Source organism: Macaca fascicularis, chromosome 5 (genome assembly GCF_037993035.2).
Source record: "Macaca fascicularis isolate 582-1 chromosome 5, T2T-MFA8v1.1".
Taxonomy (NCBI): domain Eukaryota; kingdom Metazoa; phylum Chordata; class Mammalia; order Primates; family Cercopithecidae; genus Macaca; species Macaca fascicularis.
Genome location: NC_088379.1, coordinates 109,517,917 through 109,539,324, shown reverse-complemented (window position 1 = coordinate 109,539,324; position 21,408 = coordinate 109,517,917). Strand labels below are relative to the sequence as shown.

The following is a 21,408-nucleotide window of genomic DNA, read 5'->3' as shown; positions in this document are numbered from 1 at the left end:
ATGACAATTAGTAGGACTAGGCTTTCTAGGATTGTGAACAATTATCACAGGCAATTTACATGTGACCTCAGGGTCTATTCAGGCTTGCACTGAATGTAACACTATTATTTGGTGCTGTCAGGTTTGCCTAACTTTCTACCTAGCAGGAAAAAATCGTATCAAGTTAATATTGGGTGGTTTTGAGTTGCATTGTTACTCTCTGGTGTTTCAAGATCGGGTTCAGTCTCATCAAATGTTATTTAGCCAGGAGCAATTTCTCCAAGGAAAACTACTATAGTTAAAACGTGCACAGGATTTTTGTTCCAGAAATCTACAGATGTGCCTAAGATGTACACAAGGACTTGCCATAGGGTCTTTGCAATATCATTGTCTAGCATAGATACTTTGAACAACATTTGATCTGCTGTTATATAAGGACAGAAGGCTTAAATTACAGCATATATTAAATAATAAGCACAACTCATAGCTGACAGTTCCAAGTTACCTGGTAAATACTCTGGAACAAAAATCCCAAATGTCTGCAAAAATTTTAAAAAGCAAGTTTTTTTCCTTGTGACAAATAACACATGTTGCAGCAATTCGCTCATTATTTTGGTGGACACCAGGAGAGACTCTGAGCACGAACTGATGATGGCATTCTGTACACAGAGAGTAGCAAGCAATTCATTGTTGATAGAGCATAGCTAAGAAGACTGAGAGTAATGGTGCTGATGAGTAAACAGCAATCACAGTGGATCTTGATAACATATTAAGAAATTTAAGCTTTGTCTGATAAAAGATGGGGCCATGTGCTGTGAGGGTTAATTCTAGGAATCCCGGGTTGTTTAGCTGAAATACAAATTGATTTTCTATGGCTTAGTGGCCATATGTCTTGGAAGTGTCAGCTTCTAAATATCTGATAACAGTGAAATTTGTGATTTGCTTCTTGTCTTGTTAAGATCCATGGATTATGTATCAGGAATATGGTTACATGAGCAACAAGTTATAAAACCTCTGATTGAGATTGAAGTTTGAACCCTCTTACTCTAAAATGTTTCACTTACACTTGATGGTTACTGGCTCAATAAACAAAGTGTGTTACGAGATGACCCTTACAGAGGGGGGACAAATGTAGTTCACTCCTGGCCTTTCCAGATACTGTGCTGTGAAGCTGTCTCTGGCTGTGACTCACACCTTTACTTTAACGTTGTGGCTATGTTCTGCCTTTTCCTGCTATAAAGTGGGTATTTGTCAGCATTTCATTTTGGATTCTATGAGTCTTCTTTAGCAATCAGAATCTGTGTAACTGTTACATGGGGGCAAGTCACATTAAAAGTACTAATTAATGAATGGTATGTTGCTAGATGTAAGTGCTAGGGAGACCACTCACACATTTCTGGTTTGGATGACCTTAGATAGAAGTGCCTACAGCACGGAAGACACAGATTTACTTTGGAATATAGTATGCCTAGTTTTGAATAAGGTTGGGTTTGGGTGTGTGCAGGACATCTGATTGAAAATATTTTAACAGTTGGATATACAAACCTTAAGCTGAAAAATGATTTGTCTTGCAGCTATACATTTCTGAATCATCAGTATGTTAAATATCATGAGATTTTGCAGAGCAGGTAGAGTAATGAGAGAAAGACTAACGACATTTAAACAGATGGTGGAAGCAAAGGAGCCCACATTTCCCCCCTTGAATAACAGTCTCTTAGATTCAGACTTCTCTGATTCTGAAGATGCTTACATTTCTTATGAATATTTTCTGGTTGTCCTAGGTCTAGCTCAGCTTCTCTTTCTGCCCATTAACATAAATCTTGGTGCATGAGAATGATAATGTATGGATAACTTTACGCTTATTGTAATTTCTACAAAAATTAGATCTTTTATAAAAACTCATAGTTTAACTACTGTGCATTCTCTGACAATCTCTCTTCCTCTAGGAATACACTGGGAAACTTCAGCTTAGGGATTCTACCTATTTAATCTTTAGATCCCCAAAATTTTGCATATTGCTCACATTCCTATGTTTGTTTGGTGTGTTTATTATATGTCAAGTTAAAATTTTATTTTTGTGATCTTTATATTGTTATAAAAATTACCAAGGATTGATCATTTTTAGATTTATAAATAACATTATCACAAAGACATTAATCAATCATTTTGAGATGTGATCTTTAAAATTAACTGTGTCTAAATAAATTTGGTTCCATGATAATAATTAAACAATTAAAAATAATGAAATGATAATTTACATATATTTAAATAAAAAACAGTACAAATAGATAACTCCTAACTCCTATCTGCTAACAACAGTAGGAATTATTTGAATTTCTTCCTTGGAAGATAGAAATACCTGTAATAAACAAGAGATAGAAGGTAAATTTTTTAGTAAAAATTAAACAAAAAGATTTGGAACTAGTTTTTAGGACCTCTGGAGTATGGGGTTAAACCAACAGGATTTCTCTCTACCCCTCTCTTTTTCTCTCTTTTGTGTACTGATTCCATTTACCATTGCGGAAATTATGCTGACTAGTAACTCCCAGCTCACCTTGTCAACCTCATCAGGATTCAATAGGGGCCTCCTTAGTTCTATTTTTTTTAATGCTCAAGGAAGGACTCAGGATTGTTTCACCGGCACACTCTTTCCAACAATCATTTTGACCAGAGGTGGAGGTAATGTTAAAAAAAAAAAAAAAAAAAAAAGGAAACTAATACTGAATCATAGATGGGGATGGGGTACAGAGCTGGAGAAGGATAGCCTTGAAAAGAGGATGATACTATTCAGAGGGCAAGAAAGAAGTATTGGGGAGAGAGAGTAATTTACGTCTGTAGAAGGGATTACAGTAATCACTTGTTATCTGTGGTTTTAACATTATTGTTTTAGATTAATTGCAACAAAAATAATAGTATGGTTTCCTTATGTGTTGATATTTGCAATTTATAACTTTATAAAATAATTTTATAATTAAATTATATAAAATTTATAATGTTATTGAGAAAAAATTGAATCACAAATACTCAAGGCTGATGATCAATACTAAAACAGAACAAAACAAAGCAAAGCAAAACTTAATTCAACACTCACCACATACAATACAAGAAATAAGTCAGGGATGAAATTATTTTATTTTATTTTACTTTAAGTTCTGAGACACATGTGCTGAACGTGCAGGTTCATTACATAGCTATACATTTGCCATGGTTGTTTGCTGTACCTATCAACCCGTCATCTAGGTTTTAAGCCCTTCATGCATTAGGTATTTGTCCTAATGCTCTACCTCCCCTTGTCCCCCACCCACCAACAGGCCCTGGTGTATGATTTTCCCCTCCCTGTGTCCATGTGTTTGCTTTGTTCAACTCCGACTTATCAGTAAGAACTTGTGGTGTTTGGTTTTCCATTCCTGTGTTAGTTTGCTGAGGATTATGATTTCCAGCTTCATCCATGTCCCTGCATAAGGCATGAACTCATTCTTTTGTATGGATGTATAGTATTCAGTTGTGTACATGTGCCACATTTTCTTTATCCAGTCTATCAGTGATGGACATTTGGGTTAGTTCCAAGTCTCTGCTATTGTAAATAGTGCTGCAATAAACAGACGTGTGCATGTGTCTTTATAGTAGAATGATTTATAATCCTTTGGGTCTATACCCAGTAATGGGATTGCTGGGTCAAATGGTATTTTTGGTTTTCTGTCTTCTAGAATGGTTGAACTAATTTACACTCCAACCAACTGTAAAAATATTCCTATTTTTCCACATCCTCATCAGCATCTGTTGTTTCCAGACACTTTATGATCACCATTCTAACTGGCATGAGATGACATCTCACTGTGGTTTTGATTTGCATTTCTCTACTGACCAGGGATAATGAGCTTTTTTTCATGTTTGTTGGCTGCATAAATGTCTTCTTTTGAGAGGTGTCTGTTCATATCTTTTGCTCACTTTTTGATGGGATTGTTGTTTTATTCTTGTAAATTTGTATAAGTTCCTTGTAGGTTCTGGATATTAGCCCTTTGTCAGATTGATAGATTGCAAAACTTTTCTGACATTTTGTAGGTTACCTGTTCACTCTGATAATAGTTTCTTTTGCTGGGCAGAAACTCTTTAGTTTAATTAGATTCCATTTGTCAAGTTTGGCTTTTGTTGCAATTGATTTTGGTGTTTTAGTCATGAAGTCTATGCCCATGCCTATGTCCTGAATGGTATTGCCTAGGTTTTCTTCTAGGGTTTTTATGGTTTTAGGTTTCACTTTTATGTCTTTAACGCTTCTTTACTTAATTTTTGTATAACGTTTAAGGAAGTGGTCCAGTTTCAGTTTTCTATATATGACTAGCCAGTTCTCCCAGTTCCATTTATTAAATAGGGAATCTTTTCCCCATTGCTTGTTTTTGTCAGATTTATCAAAGATCAAATGGTTGTAGATATGTGGTGTTATTTCTGAGGCTTCTGTTATGTTCCATTTATTTATTTATTTATTTTTTATTTAAAATTATTATTATACTTTAAGTTCTAGGGTACATGTGTATAACGTGCAGGTTTGTTACATATGTATACTTGTGCCATGTTGGTGTGCTGCACCCATCAACTCGTCAGCACCCATCAACTCGTCATTTACATCAGGTATAACTCCCAATGCCATCCCTCCCCCTTCCCCCCTCCCCATGATAGGCCCTGGTGTGTGATGTTCCCCTTCCCGAGTCCAAGTGATCTCATTGTTCAGTTCCCACCTATAAGTGAGAATATGCGGTGTTTGGTTTTCTGTTCTTGTGATAGTTTGCTAAGAATGATGGTTTCCAGCTGCATCCATGTCCCTACAAAGGACACAAACTCATCCTTTTTTATAGCTGCATAGTATTCCATGGTGTATATGTGCCACATTTTCTTAATCCAATCTGTCACTGATGGACATTTGGGTTGATTCCAAGTCTTTGCTATTGTGAATAGTGCCGCAATAAACATACGTGTGCATGTGTCTTTATAGCAGCATGATTTATAATCCTTTGGGTATATACCCAGTAATGGGATGGCTGGGTCATATGGTACATCTAGTTCTACATCTTTGAGGAATCGCCATACTGTTTTCCATAATGGTTGAACTAGTTTACAATCCCACCAACAGTGTAAAAGTGTTCCTATGTCTCTACATCCTCTCCAGCACCTGTTGTTTCCTGACTTTTTAATGATCGCCATTCTAACTGGTGTGAGATGGTATCTCATTGTGGTTTTGATTTGCATTTCTCTGATGGCCAGTGATGATGAGCATTTTTTCATGTGTCTGTTGGCTGTATGAATGTCTTCTTTTGAGAAGTGTCTGTTCATATCCTTTGCCCACTTTTTGATGGGGTTGTTTGTTTTTTTCTTGTAAATTTGTTTGAGTTCTTTGTAGGTTCTGGATATTAGCCCTTTGTCAGATGAGTAGATTGCAAAAATTTTCTCCCATTCTGTAGGTTGCCTGTTCACTCTGATGGTAGTGTCTTTTGCTGTGCAGAAGCTCTTTAGTTTAATGAGATCCCATTTGTCAATTTTGGCTTTTGCTGCCATTGCTTTTGGTGTTTTAGACATGAAGTCTTTGCCCATGCCTATGTCCTGAATGGTACTACTTAGGTTTTCTTCTAGGGTTTTTATGGTATTAGGTCTAACATTTAAGTCTCTAATCCATCTTGAATTATTTTTGTATAAGGAGTAAGGAAAGGATCCAGTTTCAGCTTTCTACTTATGGCTAGCCAGTTTTCCCAGCACTATTTATTAAATAGGGAATCCTTTCCCCATTTCTTGTTTCTCTCAGGTTTGTCAAAGATCAGATGGCTGTAGATGTGTGGTATTATTTCTGAGGACTCTGTTCTGCTCCATTGGTCTATATCTCTGTTTTGGTACCAGTACCATGCTCTTTTGGTTACTGTAGCCTTGTAGTATAGTTTGAAGTCAGGTAGCGTGATGCCTCCAGCTTTGTTCTTTTGACTTAGGATTGTCTTGGCAATGCGGGCTCTTTTTTGGTTCCATATGAACTTTAAAGCAGTTTTTTCCAATTCTGTGAAGAAACTCATTGGTAGCTTGATGGGGATGGCATTGAATCTATAAATTACCTTGGGCAGTATGGCCATTTTCACAATATTGATTCTTCCTATCCATGAGCATGGAATGTTCTTCCATTTGTTTGTGTCTTCTTTTATTTCACTGAGCAGTGGTTTGTAGTTCTCCTTGAAGAGGTCCTTTACATCCCTTGTAAGTTGGATTCCTAGGTATTTTATTCTCTTTGAAGCAATTGTGAATGGAAGTTCATTCCTGATTTGGCTCTCTGTTTGTCTGTTACTGGTGTATAAGAATGCTTGTGATTTTTGCACATTAATTTTGTATCCTGAGACTTTGCTGAAGTTGCTTATCAGCTTAAGGAGATTTTGGGCTGAGACAATGGGGTTTTCTAAATATACAATCATGTCATCTGCAAACAGGGACAATTTGACTTCTTCAAATTGAAGGGCTGTTGAATTTTGTCAAAAGCCTTTTCTGCATCTATTGAGATAATCATGTGGTTCTTGTCTTTGGTTCTGTTTATATGCTGGATTACGCTTGATTATATATGTATCATAAAACAGTATTCTCTTTGTAAGTGTGGGGGGTTGTTTCCAGGACCCCCTGTGGATACCAAAATCTGTTTATGCTCATGTTCTTCATATAAAATGGCATCATATTTGCATATAGCCCATGCATATTCTGTGTACTTTAAATCCTCTCTAGATTATTTATAGTACCTAATACAATGCCTTAATATCACTTCTTTCTCATGAGTTCAATGTAGTACTTGATGCAAGGCAAATTCAAATTTTGCTTCTAAAACATTTCTGGATTTATTTTTTCAAATTTTTTGATCAGCAGTTGATTGAATCCACAAATGTGGAACCCATGGATATGGAGGGATGACTGTAATTTTATTTGAGTTTCTCTTTCTTGGAATTCTTAGAGAAATATGACTCTAGATGTCTATTTCCCTCATAAGATTTGGAAATTTTTCAGCCATTGTGTTTTTTAAAGAAGCCGTCTGTATTAGTCCATTCTCATGCTGCTATAAAGAACTGCCTGAGTGTGGGTAATTTATAAAGAAAGCGATTTAATTGACTCACAGTTCCACATAGCTGGGAGGCCTCAGGAAACTTACAATCATGGTGGAAGGGGAAGCAAATATGTCCTTCACATGACAGCAGGAAGGAGAACTGCGGAGCGAGGGAGGGAAAGCTTCTCATAAAACCATCAGATCTCATGAGAACTCACCTACTATCATGAGAACAACAGCATGGGGGAAACCACCCCCATTGTTCAATTACTTCCCACCAGGTTCTTCTCACAACATATGGGGATTATTGGAACTACAATTCAAGATGAGATTTGAGTGGTGACATGGCCAAACCATATGACCTTCTCCTCCTTTATCTTTGTCTTCTACTTCTGGAACTCCCATAATTAGAGTACTAATATGCTTGATATTGTCCTGTAGGTCCCTCGTTCTTTCTTCACTCTTTTTTATTCTATTGTGGATTTGTTTCCCTAATTGCCTAATTTCAAATTACCTGTCTTTGAGATTGCTAATCCTTTCTTCTGCATCAAGTCTGCTATTGAAGCTCATTATTAAAATTTTCAGTTTTGCTATTGTATTCTTCACCTACAGAATTTCAATTTGGTTCTTTTTTATGGTTTCTATGTTTTATTAAACTTCCAGTTTTGTTTATTCATTGTCTTTTTAAATTTCATATAATTGTGTTTCTTTAATCTCATTGAGCTTCTTTAAGATGATTATTCTGAATTTTGTTTCAGACAATATATAGATCTCCATTCCTTTGGGACCAGTTGCTGGATCTTTATTAGTTTCATTTGATGGTTTCATGTGTGCCTATTTCTTTATTATCTGTTTAGCCTTGCAATGGTGTCTGTGGTTTTGAAGGAAAAAACACCTTTTACAGTATATATAGACCATTTTCTGCAGATTAAGGCCTTTTTCTGTTAGGTTCTTAGGCTGATGAGATTGTCTTCAGGATTGTGGTTGGAACCAGGTCACATGTCTGCCACTAGGTCAGGAGCAGGGTTCACAGTTGGCAGTACAACGGGGGACCTCTAGTTGATAGGGATGATATCCGTCCTTGGGTGCATTGGATTGTCACCAAGACACACAAAGGGAAGCCTATCAGACTAACAGCAGACCTTTTGGCAGAAACTCTCCAAGCCAGAAGAGAGTGGGGGCCAATATTCAACATTCTTAAAGAAAAGAATTTACAACCCAGAATTTCATATCCTGCCAAACCAAGTTTCATACGTGAAGGAGAAATAAAATCCTTTACAGACAAGCAAATGCTTAGAGATTTTGTCACCACCAGGCCTGCCCTACAAGAGATCCTGAAGGAAGCACTAAACATGGAAAGGAACAACAAGTACCAGCCATTGCAAAAACATGTCAAAATGTAAACTCCATTGATGCTAGGAAGAAACTGCATCAACTAGCAAGCAAAATAACCAGCTAATATCATGACAGGATCAAGTTCACACTTAACAATATTAACCTTAAATGTAAATGGACTAAATGATCCAATTAAAAGACACAGACTGGCAAACTGGATAAAGAGTCAAGACCCATCAGTTTGCTGTATTCAGGAGACCCATCTCACATGCAGAGACACACATAGGCTCAAAATAAAGGGATGGAGGAAGATCTACCAAGTAAATGGAAAACAAAAAAAAAAAGCAGGGGTTGCAATCCTAGTGTCTGATAAAACAGACTTTAAACCATCAAAGATCAAAAGAGACAAAGAAGGCCATTACATAATGGTAAACGGATCAATTCATCAGGAAGAGCTAACTATCCTAAATATATATGCACCCAAAACAGGAGCACCTAGATTCATAAAGCAAGTCCTTAGAGAATTACAAAGAGACTTAGACTCCCATACAATAATAATGGGAGACTTCAACACCCCACTCTCAACATTAGACAGATCAATGAGACAGAAAGTTAACAAGGATATCCAGGAATTGAACTCAACTCTGCACCAAGTGGACCTAATAGACATCTACAGAACTCTTCACCGCAAATCAACAGAATATATTCTTCTCAGCACCACATCATACTTACTCCAAAATTGACCACGTAATTGGAAGTAAAGCACTCCTCAGCAAATGTAAAAGAACAGAAATTATAACAAACTGTCTCTCAGACCACAGTGCAATCAAACTAGAACTCAGGACTAAGAAACTCAATCAAAACTTCTCAACTACATGGAAACTGAACAACCTGCTCCTGAATGACTACTGGGTACATACAAAATGAAGGCAGAAATAAAGATGTTCTTTGAAATCAACGAGAACAAAGATACAACATACCAGAATCTCTGGGACACATTTAAAGCAGTGTGTAGAGGGAAATTTATAGCACTAAATGCCCACAAGAGAAAGCAAGAAAGATCTAATGTTGACACCCTAACATCACAATTAAAAGAACTAGAGAAGCAAGAACAAACACATTCAAAAGCTAGCAGAAGGCAAGAAATAACTAAGATCAGAGCAGAACTGAAGGAGATAGAGACACAAAAAACCCTCTAAAAAATCAATGAATCCAGGAGCTGGTTTTTTGAAAAGATGAACAAAATTGATAGGCCACTAGAAAGACTAATAAAGAAGAAAAGAGAGAAAAATCAAATAGATGCAATAAAAAATGGTAAAGGAGATATCACCACTGACCCCACAGAAATACAAACTACCATCAGAAAATACTATAACCTCTACACAAATAAACTAGAAAACCCAGAAGAAATGGATAATTTCCTGGACACTTACACTCTCCCAAGACTAAACCAGGAAGAAGTTGAATTCCTGAATAGACCAATAGCAGGCTCTGAAGTTGAGGCAATAATTAATAGCCTACCAACCAAAAAAAGTCCAGGACCAGATTGATTCACAGCCAAATTCTACCAGAGGTACAAGAAGGAGTTGGTATCATTCCTTCTGAAACTATTCCAATCAATTGAAAAAGAGGGAATCCTCCCTAACTTATTTTATGAGGCCAACATCATCCTGATACCAAAGCCTGAGAGAGATACAACAAAAAAAGAGAATTTTAGACCAATATCCCTGATGAACATCGATGCAAAAATCCTCAATAAAATACTGGCAAACTGAATCCAGCAGCACATCAAAAACCTTATCCACCATGACCAAGGGGCATCATCCCTGGGATGCAAGGTTGGTTCAACATACACAAATCAATAAACACAATCCAGCATATAAATGGAACCAAAGTCAAAAACCACATGATTATCTCGATAGAGGCAGAAAAGGCCTTTGACAAAATTCAACAGCCTTTCATGGTAAAAGCTCTCAGTAAATTTGGTATTGATGGAATGTATCTCAAAATAATAAGAGCTATTTATGACAAACCCACAGCCAATATCATTCTGAATGGGCAAAAACTGGAAAAATTCCCTTTGAAAACTGGCACAAGACAGGGAGGCCCTCTCACACCACTCCTATTCAACATAGTGTTGGAAGTTCTGGCTAGGGCAATTAGGCAAGAGAAAGAAATCAAGGGTATTCAGTTAGGAAAAGAAGAAGTCAAATTGTCCCTCTTTGCAGATGACATGATTGTATATTTAGAAAACCCCACTGTCTCAGCCCAAAATCTCAAGCTGATAAGCAACTTCAGCAAAGTCTCACGATACAAAATTAATGTGCAAAAATCACAAGCATTCTTATACACCAGTAACAGACAAACAGAGAGCCAAATCAGGAATGAACTTCCATTCACAATTGCTTCAAAGAGAATAAAATACCTAGGAATCCAACTTACAAGGGATGAAAAGGACCTCTTCAAGGAGAACTACAAACCACTGCTCAGTGAAATAAAAGAAGACACAAACAAATGGAAGAACATTCCATGCTCATGGATAGGAAGAATCAATATTGTGAAAATGGACATACTGTCAAGGTAATTTATAGATTCAATGCCATCCCCGTTAGGTTACCAACGACTTTCTTCACAGAATTGGGAAAAACTGCTTTAAAGTTCATATGGAATCAAAAAAGACCCTGCATTGCCAAGACACTCCTAGCCAAAAGCACAAAGCTGGAGGCATCACGCTACCTGACTTCAAACTATACTACAAGGCTACAGTAACCAAAACAGCATGGTACTGGTACCAAAACAGAGATATAGACCAACGAAACAGAACAGAGCCCTCAGAAATAATACCACACATCTACAGCCATCTGATCTTTGACAAACCTGACAAAAACAAGAAATGGGGAAAAGATTCCCTATTTAATAAATAGTGCTGGGAAAACTGGCTACCCATAAGTAGAAAGCTGAAACTGGATCCTTTCCTTACTCCTTATACGAAAATTAATTCAAGATGGATTAGAGACTTAAATGTTAGACCTAAAACCATAAAAACCCTCGAAGAAAACCTAGGCAATACCATTCAGGACATAGGCATGGGCAAGGACTTCATGTCTAAAACACCAAAAGCAATGGAAACAAAAGCCAAAATTGATAAATGGGATCTAATTAAACAAAAGAGCTTCTGCACAGCAAAAGAAACTACCATCAGAGTGAATAGGCAACCTACAGAATGGGAGAATGTTTTTGCAATCTATTCATCTGACAAAGGGCTAATATCCAGAACCTATAAAGAACTCAATCAAATTTACAAGAAAAAAACAATCTCATCAAAAAGTGGGCAAAGGATATGAACAGACACTTCTCAAAAGAAGACATTCATACAGCCAACAGACACATGAAAAAATGCTCATCATCACTGGCCATCAGAGAAATGCAAATCAAAACCACAATGAGATACCATCTCACACCAGTTAGAATGGCAATCATCAAAAATCAGGAAACAACAGGTGCTAGAGAGGATATGGAGAAACAGGAACACTTTTACACTGTTGGTGGGACTGTAAACTAGTTCAACCATTATGGAAAACAGTATGGCGATTCCTCAAGGATCTAGAACTAGAAATACCATTTGACCCAGCCGTCCCATTACTGGGGATATACCCAAAGGATTATAAGTCATGCTGCTATAAAGACACATGCACAAGTATGTCTATTGTGGCACTATTCACAATAGCAAAGACTAGGAATCAACTCAAATGTCCATTGGTGACAGACTGGATTAAGAAAATGTGGCACATACATACCATGGAATAGTATGCAGCCATAATAAAGGATGAGTTCGTGTCCTTTGTAGGCACATGGATGCAGCTGGAAACCATCATTCTCACCAAACTATCACAAGAACAGAAAACCAAATACCACATGTTCTCACTCATAGGTGGGAACTGAACAATGAGATCATTTGGACACAGGAAGGGGATCATCACACACCAGGTCCTATTGTTGGGGGGGGATAGCATTAGGAGATATACCTAATGTAAATGACGACTTAATGGGTGCAGCACACCAACATGGCACATGTATACATATGTAACAAAACTGCACGTTGTGCACATGTACCCGAGAACTTTAAGTATTTAAAAAAAAAAAAAAAAAGCAGTCACTTGTGTTATACATTAACCAGTCATCACATAGGGCTATTTGCATTGAAACATCACATTATGCTCTGTAAATATGTACAATTATTAATGTCAATTATGAATAAAAGTAATCAAAATGAAATAAAATTAAAAATCTAGTCATAGTAGCCACACTTCATGTTAAACAGCTTCATGTGGCTAATGGCTATTGCTCTATATCATAGATATAGAACATTCTCATCATCAGAAAAAGTCCTATTAGACATTGCTGAACTCTAGCCAGTCTCAAACTCAGACATGTATTTGTGTTCTTCTCATGTGAATATGAAACTTTTTACATGTATTTGTGTCCTTCTCATGTGAATGTATATTGCAAACAGAAGACATTGCTTGACACATAATTATGGAAACCACTCTTAGACATTAGGCATTCTTTCTTTTCTTCCCTTCTTTTCCCTTCAGCCTTGCAGAATAGTCTTCTGTTCCATGTTCTGCTTCTCATAGTCTACCATTTCCTCAACATCACTACAGAGGAGGATGTTTCAGGGCAGGTGTATTAGTCAGTTTTCACACTGCTGATAAAGGCATACCCGAGACCAGACAATTTACAAAAGAAAGAGGATTAATTGAACTCACAGTTCCACATGGCTGGAGAGGCCTCAAAATCATGGCAGAAGGCAAAGAGGAGCAAATCACAACTTACGTGGATGTCAGCAGGCAAAACGAGAGGTTGTGCAGAGAAACTCCCATTTTAAAAACCAACAGATCTCATGAGACCCATTCACTATCACGAGAACAGCACGAGAAGGACCTGCCCCTGTGATTCAATCATCTCCCAGAGGGTCCCTCTCACAACATGTGGGAATTATGGGAAGTACAAGATGAGATTTCGGTGCGGGCACAGAGCCAAACCGTATCAGGGAAGCCGTCTCGAAGAAGGAGAGAGACCTCTCATTGTTGTTCCTTTGAATTCTTCTACCCAACCTTCTTAGTACCAAGGCTGACAGACCAAAAAAAAAAAAAAAAAAAAAAAGTTTTCTTTCTTTTTTCTTCCGAATTAGTGATCATGCTTTACCATAGGATAAAATATCTGTAATGATATTGAGAATATTAAAATTGGCAGATAACGAAATAATGCCTACTGCCTCTGACCAATGTAAGTGCTGTTACAACAAAATACCATAAACTGGACAGCTTACAAACAACAGAAATGCATTTCTCACAGTTGTGGAGACTGGAAAGTCTTGATCTTGGGATCAAAGTGCCAGCAAATTAGGTGGCTGCCATGGGGTCACTCTGGTTCATAGATAATACCTTCTTGCTATGTTTGCATATGGTAGAAGGGAAAATCTCTGAGCTCTTCAACCCCTTACCAGGGTGCTAAACCCATTAACGAAGGCTCCACATATATGAACTAATCACCTCCTAAAGACCCCACCTTGTAATACCCTTATTGGGAATTAGGCTTCAACATATTAACTTTGGGGGGACACAAAAATTCAAACCATAGCACTATTCAAACTATTATGTTGACCTGAATATGACTACACTAACCACTAGAATTTTAAGTGCATTCTAGTAAGGGAGGCCAAGGCAGGCAGATTACCTGGGGTCAGAAGTTCGAGACAAGCCTGGCCAACATAGTGAAACCCTGTCTCTACTAAAAATACAAAAACTAGCCAGGCATGGTGGCAGACACCTGTAATCTCAGCTACTCGGGAGGCTGAAGCAGGAGAATTGCTTGAACCCGGGAGGCGGAGATTGCAGTGAGCCAAGATCATGCCACTGCACTCCAGCCTGGGTGAGAGAGCAAGTCTCCATCTCAAAGAAAAAAAAAAAAAAATAGTTTCCAAGAAAGCTCAAAATACCAGATTTTGAGGAATAAATTGGGGAAAGTAGCAACTAAATGTTTTTAAAACAACTTTCTTATTTTGTCTTCAGCAGGGATATTGGTGAAAGTGACTACAAATACATGTTAACTTCCTGATTTCGGGAATGCATCAAGTACAAGTATGTATGTAGCCTCCAGGCACACAGTGGGATGGGTATCATAATAACCAACTGGATTCATTTGCAGTTAGCATTCTAATAAGCATATGACCTAAATATGAATCTTCATCTATAGTTGAAAAATTATAAGGTTGATAGAAATAAAGCCCATTAAATTTGTACTTAAATTATAAAATAAAAAGAAAACAAAAAAAAATATGGACCTCTACTTATGATTAACAATTCATAAATCCCTAAAATTAAATAGAATGCTAGGCAAAGTAAACTTTGAAATGATATCTTGTAGTGTTTATCATCTTGCTGAGTCTACTGTAAGTAATACCACAGTTGAAAGTAAAGTAAAATGAAATTAAAACCAAAAAAACAAAAACCAAAAAACAGTACTATTGAGAGAAGACAGACTTAGCCATAAAACTACTCTGCATTCATTTCTCAGACCTGATTTATTTTTACTAGCATATATTTAAGGGATACAAGTGCAGTTTTGTATACAAGGATATATTGAGTAGAGGTGAAGTCTGTGTGTATATATATGGTGTGTGTGTATATATATGCACTATATATACGCTATACATATATGTGTGCATATATATTTGGTTTGTATACATATTGTGGTGGTGGTATGTGCACATATATATGGTGATGTGTGTACATATATGTGTTTGGGTTTGTGTATGTATATACAAAGAAATAAATAATCTCTCTACAGTAAACACATACACACACGATGGAATACTCTTTAGCCAGGCCGGGCATGGTGGCTCATGCCTGTAATCCCAGCACTTTGGGAGGCCGAGGTGGGTGGATCACCTGAGGTCAGAAGTTCGAAACCAGCCTGGCCAACATGGTGAAACCCCGTCTGTACTAAAAATACAAAAAATTAGCCGGGTGTGGTGGTGGGTGCCTATAATCCCAGCTACTCAGGAGGCTGAGGCAGGAGAATTGCTTGATTCTGGGAGGCAGAGGTTGCACTCCAGCCTGGGCAACAAGAGCGAAACTCCATCTCAAAACAAACAAACAAAAAGAATGAAATAATGTCTTTCAGTAACATGGATGGAACTGGAGGCTAAATCTTTAGTGAACAACTCAGAAACAGAAAGTCTCATGACCTCTCATTGCAGTTTTAATTTGCATTTCTCTGATGATTGCTGATGTTGAGCAGTTTTTCATGTTTATTGGGCGCTTCTATGTCTTCTTTTGAAAACTGTCTGTTCATATCATTTTCCCACTTTTTAATGGGGTTGTTTTTTGAGTTTTTTGAGTTTCTTACAGATTGTAAATATTAACCCTTTGTAAGATGCAGTTTGCAAATACATTTTCCATTCTTTATGTTGCCTGTTTACTGTTTCTTTCACTGCACAGAAGATTTGTAGTTTAATTAAGTCTCATTTGCCTACTTTTGTTTTTATTGTGTTTATTTTTGAGGACTTGGTCATAAATTCTTTTCCTAGGCCAATATTCAGAAGAGTGTTGCCTCAGTTTTCTTCTAGGACTTTCACAGTTCCAGGTCTTACACTTAAGTCTTTATTCCATCTTGAGTTGATTTTTGTGAAAGGAAAAGGATAGGGAGTCCAGAAAAAGGGTGTCTTTTTCCCAGTGCTTTTTAAAAGTTTGTTTTGTTTTGTTTTCTGAGACAGAGTCTCACTCTGTCACCCAGGCTGGAGTATAGTGGCTCAGTCTCAGCTCACTGAAACTTCTGCCGCCCAGATTCAAGTGATTCTCCTGCCTCAGCCTCCTGAGTAGCTGGCATTACAGGCACCTGCCACTGCACCCGGCTAATTTTTGTATTTTTAGTAGAGATGGGGTTTCACCATATTGGTCAGGCTGGTCTTAAACTCTTGACTTCATGATCCACCTGCCTTAGCCTCCTAAAGTGCTGGGATTACAGGCATGAGCCACTGCACCCGGCCTTCTCAGTGTTTATTATTATTATTTTTTTAAACAGAGTCTCACTCTGTCACCCAGGCTGGAGTGCAGTGGTGCAGTCTCAGCTCACTGTAACCTCCGCTGCCCAGGTTCAAGTGATTCTCCTGCCTCAGCCTCCTGAGTAGCTGGGATTACAGGCACCTGCCACTGGGCCTGGCTAATTTTTGTATTTTTAGTAGAGATGGGGTTTCGCCATATTGCTCAGGCTGGTCTTGAACTCCTGACCTCATAATCCACCCATCTCGGCCTCCCACAATGCTGGGATTACAGGCATACACCACCATGTGCAGCTTTCCCAGTGTATTTTTTTCTACTTTGCCAAATATCATTTGGCTGTAGATATGTGGCTTTATTTTGGGGGTATTCTCTTCTGTTTCATTTATCTATGTGTCTATTTTAATACCAGTACCATGCTGTTTTACTATAGATTTGTAGTATAATTTGAGGTCAGGTAATGTAATGCAGCCCATCAATTGAAAAACTGTTGTATTATTGTGTGACAGCTTGACCGATACCCTTGAAGAAGAATCTTTCTATAGTACATACATGTAAATTGATCTTACCCTCTAATCTTCTTAAATTTATCCATGTCATTTATTCAGATAACCAGATAAGAGGAAAGAGAACTACATAAATATTTTACAGCTTATTTGATAATGACTCTAGTTTCTTGAATCCACAATGCAACTCCAGTCCAACAGTCACAATACATGGTAATAAGTGTCAGATGATAAAAAACAATTAGACCATGATATGTCTGATTGTGAAATTTTGAATCCTACAAGGTGTCACTTCAAGTTATAGAGGCTATACTTAAATAATTACCTCTTACAATTACAGCAACTTTTTGCTGACTTCTTCACTTATGGAAAAGAAAATATAGTGGTAAAGAGGTTCAGCTGTAAATCGTATAATCTCCCATTCCCAACCAAAATTATGACAGTAATTATAAAACCCCACCTTAACTATGGGATTTCAGAAAGATTGGTGACCCCACCTAAGAACAGATAGACACAAGGTTTTAAAATTATATTTATCTTTCACTGGGCAGCTTGGACTATGCAGAATGTCAGCGAAATACAGAAATTAAAATTAGTTTCACTTTCCTGTACTACCTGATCCATTTTAATCAATCAGTGTCTGCAATTGCAGCTGCTGCTCTACATGTGGTTTTTCTTCTGAAACAAATCAAGCATCTCACGGCAAAGAATATATAGCCATTAAAGTGATGACGATCTGTCTTCATTTGACAAAATATATAGACATGGACTATTTTCAACTGGCAAAGACAACAGTATGCAACAGTACCTTCACTATCGTACATTAGCAGTATCTTAACTCTTTTATTTTGTCATGAGTATTCAACCAAACCTTGCACTAACATATTATCCTGATAAAACATTGAGAAAAGGAAAAAATCGTTTCATACAACACATGAAATTCATAAGAATATTAGTATATAAATCCACACAAAATATAAACATAGCTTGACACTTCATATACAATTTCTGGGTTGTAATTGACCAGTTTATGTTAGCCAAGCCTCCCAAACAGGATTGAATTTATGGAGAAACATGAATTTATGGACAATAAAATACGATTGCAAAACATTTGCTTAAAGTATTAATTAGAAGATGAAGAGAGACGAAAGATTAGAAAAATGAAGAGAGATGAAAATTGAATTAGTGCCTTGAAAGATCAAAAAAGGATCTCTGGAGAATACAGTGCAAAAAACTAAAATTGTAGAAGTTAAAATACATAGACATGATTCAAAGTATTAAGACACACCCTGGTCAAATCGGTCAACTTAAAACAAAAATAATTAAAGCTTATAATTCCATACAGATTTTTTAAATGGCTCACTGCAGTGAATAAAGCCAACACTGACATAATTCTTTTTTAAAATATATATCACCTTATTTGTTATTTTGAAAAAATAATATATACATGATTAAGTTAATATGATGTCAACTAGAACAGTATTTAAAAAAAAAAAAAAAAAAAGGCTTCCCTTCCATTGAGGACCTCTAGCGTTCCAGTTTCCCACTTCAGGGACAGCCACCATTACTGAGTTTTATTTTTCACCTATCCTTCCAGAAGATAAACCACACATTTGCATATCCTGCACTGTTTTATATCTCCCACTGTATTAGGGTTCTCCAGAGGGACAGAACTAATAAGATATATGCATACGTGAAAGAGAGTTTATTAGAAAGAATTTGCTCACATGATCACAAGGTGAAGTCCCACGATAGGCCATCTGCAAGCTGGGGAAAAAAGAATCCAGTAGTGGCTCAGTCTAAGTCCAAAAGCCTCAAAAGCAAGGAATCTGAAAATGCAGACTTCAGTCTGTGGCCAAAGGCCCAAGAGTCCCGGGAGAACTACTGGTGTAAGTCAAAGAGTTCAAAGGCTGGAAAACCTGGACTCTGACGTGCTGGCTGCTTTGCTCTAGCTTGGCTGGCAGCCAATTGGATGGTGCCCACCCACACTGAGGGCGGGTCTTCCTCTCCCAGTCCACCAACTCAAATGTCCATCTCCTCTTGCAACACCCTCACAGACACACCCCAAAACAATACTTTACCAACTATCTAGGCATCCTTCAATCCAATCAGACTGACGACTAATATTAACCATCACACCCACCGTCCCACTAATTGCTTAAAAATATGTTGGAGATTGTCCTGTATTAGCACATATAGAGATGCCTCATTCTTGTGAAAGTTGCCGTAGTATTCCTGAATGTGCTGTAATATACTGAACCTGTCATCTACTGATAGGTATTTAGGTTGCTTTGAGTCTTTTGCTTTCACCAAAAATGCTTGAACCTGATTTTTAACATACTGATACATTATATCTAAAGAATAAAATTCCCAGAAGTAAAATTTCTTTCAAAGATAAATTTATTTTAAGGAGATTATGAAATTTGAACTTTTTATGGGAAGTAAACACACTTAAGGGGGGCAAAAATATATGTGCAGGTTCAGTGAATCATTGCAAAGCGGACACCTGCGTAACCAGTGCTTAGGTTAAGACGGAGATTTTTGTCTGCACAGAAGGCCTTTTCCTGTGTCCTGTTTCCCTTCACTACTTCCTTTAATACTACAGTATAGTTTTTTTTGCTTTTGAACTTTACACAATTGATTTACACAGTGTATAATTTTGTATCTGGCTTCTTTTGCTGTTCTTTGTATTTGTGAAGATTATCCATGTTATTTCATCTAATTGTTTATAGGTCATTTTATTGGTGTATATTATTTCATTCAATGCATATAGCACAACTCATTTATCCAATCTTCTGTGGGTGGACATTTGTTTTCTAATTTGGCTATTTTGAACCATTCTCCTATAAATACAACACCACTGGCATATGCCTTTATAAGTGGATTGTCAAGTCATAGATTCTGTGTATGTTTAACTTTAATATATAACACCAAACTGTTTTCCAAACTTCTCTCTGTCTAGATGATGGGGTCATTAATAACGCAAACCTCAGCATCACACGATACACCCATGTAACAAACCTGCACATGTATCGCCTAAATAAAGTTGAAATTATTTAAAAAGTAAATAAAATAGTGATATTACCATTTGCATGAATGTAGAATAATGGAAATTCTTATAAATGCTGGCATGAACATGAATTTGAGAATCATTATTTGCAACATGAGATGACACAATCCAACATATCCACTCTCACTCTTATTATTGCCTTCCTACATCCCACTCCTATGTCCACCCTCTCCCAAACTCTGGGATAATTCCTTATACTTTTGTACTCAGATAGTCCTCATTCAGGAAGAATTTCCTGACATCCATGATTGTGCATAGTAAGTACATAGTAACCTGTGAAATCACTGTCCTTGTAAGTTGATCATCCTCTCTCTCCCATAAAATTTCAGTTTACTTGAGAGTAAAAAAATGTGGTGAGTTCATCTATAAATTCCAGAGCCTACCTCAGTACTTAGCAGATGGCAATTTTTCAATGAGTACGTCTCTATTAATAAAAGAGCAGAATGAATTATTAGTTTAACTTGATGTCAAAATAACCAATTTTCTGATAAGAGACCACATCAAATTTAGCGCTGAAATTAGGAAATGCTGTCATTATGAAACATTCATTGGCAATGATGCCTCTGCAGCAGGAACTCCACAAAGGCGAGGGTCCTAAAATTTAGTATCATGAGATCAACTTTACTAATTAGAATTATTGTGAATTACATAGGCATTATTTGAAAACTTTTAGATAACCAGTTTTCTCACATCTGCTTATTTCAGGGCAGATATCATGTAATCACCAGTATTACTAATATGTATCACTATATAGAAGAAGAATTTACTTATTCTATTGCTACTGAATTCAAAACGTTATCATAGCCAAGTAATAGGGCATTTTCTTAAGTACCACATAAAATGTTCTATTTTATTGTTGTGTTCGTTCTTACTTTTCTATATGTTAACTAAAGTTTTATATCAGCATTCCTTTACCTAGTATTTTAATTCAATATTAGAAAATGTGTTGGTAATGATAACAAAATATCAGATAAAGGTTGACTGCTATCAATTTTCTTTGTGCAACTTTTTTTAGGAAATTAAATGTATTACATCAGAAATTCATGCTTATGGTAAGTCTCTGAAATAACTAAGTCTGGAGAGAAAGAAATAAAAATTGTTTCCCTAGAATGGAGAGACCCTAAATCCATTTTAAAATATTATTTGAAAATATATTAGCATGTGTTTCAGGTTTTTTAAATAATGAAATTATGTCCATCCTTAATTGTGCTTCTATAAAATAAAATACGTTCACTCACAGTCATGAATTACAATATATTCTCCACTATATTATCTGCATGCTCATTTTTTTTTTTTTTTTTTTTTTTTTTTTTTTTTTTTTTTTTTTTTTGAGACGGAGTCTCGCTCTGTCGCCCAGGCTGGAGTGCAGTGGCGCCATCTCGGCTCACTGCAAGCTCCGCC

At 36.8% G+C, this 21,408-nt stretch overlaps 1 long non-coding RNA gene across 1 annotated transcript in view; it reads right to left on the bottom strand.

Moving 5' to 3' along the window:
* The window catches only part of LOC135970805 (uncharacterized), a 49,156-nt gene extending 30,289 nt beyond the window's left edge, over positions 1–18,867 (bottom strand). Inside the window, exon 1 of the long non-coding RNA XR_010586653.1 lies at positions 18,665–18,867. This is a non-coding gene — a long non-coding RNA (uncharacterized lncRNA). The remainder of the gene's footprint in view (positions 1–18,664) is intronic.
* Positions 18,868–21,408: the final 2,541 nt, after the last annotated feature.